This window comes from Bos grunniens, chromosome 6 (assembly GCF_055505025.1).
Source record: "Bos grunniens cultivar Pamir isolate PY7600 chromosome 6, Bosgru_T2T1.0, whole genome shotgun sequence".
NCBI lineage: Eukaryota > Metazoa > Chordata > Mammalia > Artiodactyla > Bovidae > Bos > Bos grunniens.
In genome coordinates, this window is record NC_141170.1 from 110,478,160 (window position 1) to 110,483,938 (window position 5,779).

General features: G+C 37.8%; 1 long non-coding RNA gene across 1 annotated transcript; it reads left to right on the forward strand.

Moving 5' to 3' along the window:
• The first annotated feature begins 1,499 nt into the window (after nt 1-1,499).
• LOC147371197 (uncharacterized) lies at nt 1,500-5,332 on the forward strand. Its single transcript, XR_015165965.1, has 2 exons — nt 1,500-1,623; nt 3,497-5,332. It is a non-coding gene; the product is annotated as an uncharacterized LOC147371197 (long non-coding RNA).
• The last annotated feature ends 447 nt before the right edge of the window (nt 5,333-5,779 follow it).

Here is a 5,779-nt window from a genome sequence, read left to right on the forward strand (position 1 = left end):
GGGTCTGCCAGAGAAACCTGCTGTGCGGTGTCAATGTACTCTTATTAGCTGAGGGAGAGTGAAAATAAACTCCATTAGACAATAAGTTGGAAAGATCCACTGGAGAAGGGATAGGTTACCACTCCAGTATTCTTGGATTTCCCTTGTGGCTCAGCTGGTAAAGAATCCGCCTGTAACGCAGGAGACCTAGGTTCTGTCCCTGGGTAGGGAAGATCCCCTGGAGAAGGGAATGGCTACCCACTCCAGTATTCTGGCCTGGCGAATTCCATGGACTGTATAGTCCATGGAGTTGCAAAGAGTCAGACATGACTGAGCGACTTTCACTTTCAGACAACATATACTCACACTGTTATATTTGTTTTATTGTATTTGGTTCTCAGAACACAGTCTTATTTTAAATTCTGTGTATGCAGCTTTATTTTCCACAGCATGTGTTGTGTGATTCTCAGTGTACATAAAGTTTTAAAAATACCGTAGTGAAAGTCTGTCTTGTATTTTCATTAGATACGCTCTGTGCAATGAAAGAATGATTCTTTCAAGAACGTCCTATTACAGAAACAGTTTTTTTAATCTAGGGTTTTTTCTCCTAACACACTTTGTAGAAAGTTATTAACATGAAATGAATTTCAGTAAATGTATTTGTATGGAAACAGATGCATGTATACAATTCTCTATAGTCCTCCTTATGTTAACAGATACATAGATTATTTGAAGAAATAAGTGGCAATTGTTACAAGAATAATTCCCCCAAATAAATGTTTCCAACAAGTTCCAGTTAGAAGTAATGTAAAGAATTTGTTCTCTGAAAAAGATAGGAAATATGGCTTTTCTATCATCCAGTCATAAGAGAGCTTCAAAATGTATTCAACTTTGGATTTGGGTTGATGCTCCATCAGAAAAATAGTTAGGTGGACAAATAAACTCCTGAAAAATTATCTTTCTCACCTCTGCCAGGAATTTGGTACATTCTTTGGTCTAATTCTAGTTTTGCAATTTGTTCAATTAAAAAAAAAAGTAATCCTCTATATGGTACAAGATAAATATATTTTAAAATGTGAATTCTTTTATCTTTGATCTGAAGGTCTATCACAAAATGTTCCCTGGCTTCAGGCTTTGCTGTGATTTAAAGCTGTGCTTTGTATACAATTCGCCTGAGTAGATATGACCTAAGGGTTACCATGGACTGCCAGGGCATTTTGTTGCTCAGCAAGGAGTGAAAAGGAGCTAGGCCTCTCAGTCTCTAAACAAAGAAATATGGGAAGAATGTGCTAATCAGCGGTGAGAATTGAAATGTTTAGATGATGTTCTAGGGAAAGAGGCTAAAAAAAGTCACGCTAAGTACATACAACTAAAAATTATGGCTGAACAGAAACTTGGGACACACCAAATTTAGTCAATTTATATCAAGGAAAGAATAAAGTGTGCAGATAAAGACAGAAATGTGATGCGAAAGAGCAAGAGCCCTCACCCCACAAGCCTGAATATAAGCAGCAATAAGTGCTGGCTCTCTAACAATGGGTCCATTACACGACTAGAACAAGCCACGAATCCACACCACTGCCCTTCCAAGTGAGCAGGAATCTCCCTTACCACCAAAGGTGCCACCCATTCCAGTCACTGCTGGTGAGTCTCCTGAACATCCTCTTATGTTGTAATCTGCCTAAGTACTGTCGATTTGTACTCGAAAAAATGCTGTGACAGTTAAACTATCAGACATTATATTCCTGATATCTATATTTATTATCTTTGGAGGGGTCTTCTCTGATTGTACATCCCTTTTGTAATAAAAATTTCAGAAACAAAGACCTGGATAAAATAAACAGATGTTTATTCGGGGTCTGTCAGGGCTGCAATAACCTAGAGACACAGATTCCAGAAACACCTGAATGGTGCTCCCCTGGACTAAAAAATGGAGGAAGCTTATAAAGGCAAAACCTGTAAGGCTGCAGTTAGTTATATAAGTTGTTTGTCAAGAATTATTATTTGGGCTCTGTGTGCATGTGTGCCACTTCAGCTGTATCCAACTCTTTGCAACCCTATAGGCTGTAGCCCACCAGGCTCCTCTGTCCATGGGATTTTCCAGGTAAGAATACTGGGGTAGGTTGCTATGCCCTCCTCCAAGGGATCTTCCAGACCCAGGAATTGAATGCATGTTTCTCATATCTTTGGCATTGCCAGGCAGGTTCTTCACCACTAGTGCCAACTGGAAAGCCATAATTGGAATTGGCGCTGGCAACAAGTAAAGGAGCTTGTTAATCTAGGATTGGTTGGGGTCTGAAAGAAGAACAGTGACAGACTTTATTTTCTGTGATTTTGTGCTCCAAAGTCACTGCAGATGGTGACTGCAGACATGAAATTAAAAGATATTTGCTCCTTGAAAGAAAAGCTATGACCAACCTAGACAGCATATTCAAAAGCAGAGAGATTTCTTTGTTGACAAATGTTCATCTACTAAAAGCTATGATTTTTCCAGTAGTCATGTATGGATGTGAGAGTTGGACCATAAAGAAAGCTGAATGTCAAAGAATTGATGCTTTTGAGCTGTGGTGTTGAGGAAGACTCTTAAGAGTACCTTGGGCTGTAAAGAGGTCAAACCACTTGATACTAAAGAAAGTCAGTCCTGAATATTCACTGGAAGGACTGATGCTAACACTGAAACTGCAATTCTTTGGCCACCTGATGCAAAGAACTGACTCATTGAAAAAGACCCTAATGCTGAGAAAGATTGAAGGCAGGAGGAGAAGGGGATGACAGAGGATGAGATGTTTGGATGGCATTACCGACTCAAAGGACATGATTTTGAATAAGCTCCAGGAGTTAGTGATGGACAGGGAAGCCTGTCGTGCTGCAGTCCATGGGGTAGCAGAGAGGTAGACAAGACTGAGCAACTGAACTGAACCAATTAAGGGGAACGTTGAGAACATAAATTTGCAGCTGGTGGATGTTTTTCCAAATAGGCCTGGTGGTGTCCTTGGGTTTGCTATAGTTCAGAGAGAGTTCAAGTTCTCAGTGGTGCAGGAATGTGTCTGAGACCAGATTCTTATTGGTTGCCTGACCAAACTACAATCACTGCACTATAATTTCAATTTGTCATCACCTCCCACACTTGCATCCCTATATCAATCTAAAATATCTTCCATGTCACCCAAATATTTTCTCATGTACACCCAAATAATTTCACCATGTACTCTGAAATCTATGAAACATCTCTTTCTTAGAAAATAAACTCGAATTCCTAACTTGTTCTTCTCATTGCTGTAACTTAGACTCATTGTGCTGCTTCCTTTGCTGCCCTCTCTGGATGGTGGGGACTGAGACCAGCTTGATGCCCTGTTACTTCTAAATTTCTCCCCAGCCCCTCCCTGCCCATCCTTAAATAGTGGGCCCTATTGAGAGAAAGGCCACTCAGCTACAGTCATCTCTTCTCTTTATTTTCAAGTAAACTTTAATTTTGTTGATTTTGGAACTTAACTTATATCTTCCATGCTTTTTTCAGATTTGCCATCAACTTTGCTGATATTCCATCCAGAATATGGAGAAGGCAATGGCACCCCACTCCGGTACTCTTGCCTGGAAAATCCATGGACAGAGGAGCCTGGTAGGCTGCAGTCCATGGGGTCGCTAAGAGTCGGGAACGACTGAGAGACTTCACTTTTACTTTCCACTTTCATGCATTGGAGAAGGAAATGGCAACCCACTCCAGTGTTCTTGCCTAGAGAATTCCGGGGACGGGGGAGCCTGGTGGGCTGCCATCTATGGGTTCGCACAGAGTCGGACACGACTGAAGCGACTTAGCAGCAGCAGCCGCAGCATCCAGAATATCAAAGAACACCCAGCCTTAGTTACTTGATACAGTCACATTCACTTTTTCTCCCTAGTTGGCCAGTCTTAATGATCTTTCTCCTTTTTAATAATGAAGTTGTAGGTTTTTAAAATATTATGTTCAAACTTATAGTTCCATGTCTTTTCTCCTTCAGTTACCCCTACTACCTTTCTGTCTTAACTTTGAGAACTCCAATTTTGTGACCCGCTAAGTTTTCTGTTTCTGTTTTGCTGTTGTTGCCAACAATTCTATTTATGTATGTCTTAGCTTTCCAGTTTAGGTACAGTGTTAAAAGAACCTCAACCCTCATTTCACATTGTCCTTCCCTTGAGTTCACCTGGCAAAACTCCAGTCTTGAGAAACTCCAGATGTATATTGTTACAAAATTTTAAACATATTGCTAGTTTGAATTTAGAGGATTCATCCTCAATTGTGCCGTCCATCTTGTGGGATAATCATCTTTTCATTCAGATTCTTCACAGTAGCTATTTAAATTGTTTTCCAATTTCTTTAAGCATTGAACCCTACAAATTTTCCTCTAGCAGCAGAAAAACTCAAATCTCTTTACAGAGAAAATAGTATCAAAGTTCCTGCCATTAAACCTACAAATATATTTGTATTACCATTCACTATTTTTATGTTTCTTTCTGATTCTCTTTACAGTCACTGATTATCTATATTCTGGAGGTCTTTCTCTTGCATACCACAACCCTTCTAACTCTTTAATGAAAGTTTTAACATCTCAGCATATCTTACATTTTAAACGATCACACCCTACCTTCTTCTCTTTAAAGCAATGTACACAGATATTATATTCTCATCCCCATATTGGTTTCCACAATTGCAGCCTCATTTTTCTTTTGAAACAGCCAAACATATTCCAGTATTTACCTGTTTCATTTCTTTAACATTTATCTACCCCTCCCTTCACAGCAATCTTTACTTCTAGCAACCCAGTGGAATGACTTAGACAGTGATTAACATTGATGATTTATTGATAGATCATGGCAATTTCATTCAATCAACAGATATATTATAAGAATAGCAAAACAATAGTGATTTTACTATGTAGTAGTCCTTAGGAAACATAATTAATTGCCAGAGTTGAAATAATGTGCCTTTGTTTATAGAATCATAGACAATTTTATTTTTAAAGAAATACAGGTGTTTTAGAAATTCAAAAGTATTGAGAGTGAGACATTAACATTACCATCATAGTTAAAAAATGAAATGAATTTCTTTTATAAGCTTTATAATCTAGGTTTGTTAAATATAGATTGTGAGCTTGCCATTTTCCCATCTCCATATGGAACATTTTAGACTAGAGTTCAGAAAACGGTGATTCAAAAATTATTTAGACCAACACTACTTTTTGTCATCAAGAAAAAAAGGACACATAATCTGTATACTGTTGAAGGCATTTTAAAATAGATTTGATACTTTGCTTTCTTTGCTAATTCATTAATTTTCATTGAAAAATAAAATATTTTTTGAATTTTTATCTTTTGATATGTATGCTCTTCCTTTACTGAAAATCTGACTGCCTGAAATAGTATGATGTACATCCAGAATAATGTTGTTCCAAGTGCTGTTACCTCCTGTCAGTAAGTACATTGTTTAAATGACTTTACAGATTGATAAGCAACTGTGTACAACATGAGAGTGCTAGTCTCTCCATGTAAGGGTCAGGAACTAAGTAGGAAGAAACTGAACAGTTGTGATTCTCTTAAGATTGTCTTCTAACTTAGCAATAAGTGTGAAACCTTTACATCACGTAAAACTTTTAAAATGAGAGTTTTGTTAACATAGATAAAACACTCCAGAGTCTGAGAAATCAACACATATATTAACACTCATTTTACAGAATTGTTTTAATTTCAGGTCTAATCATCAAATCACTTATTTGCATATTTTTCACCACCATTATTTTTGTTACCATAGTGTTTGCTGTATTCA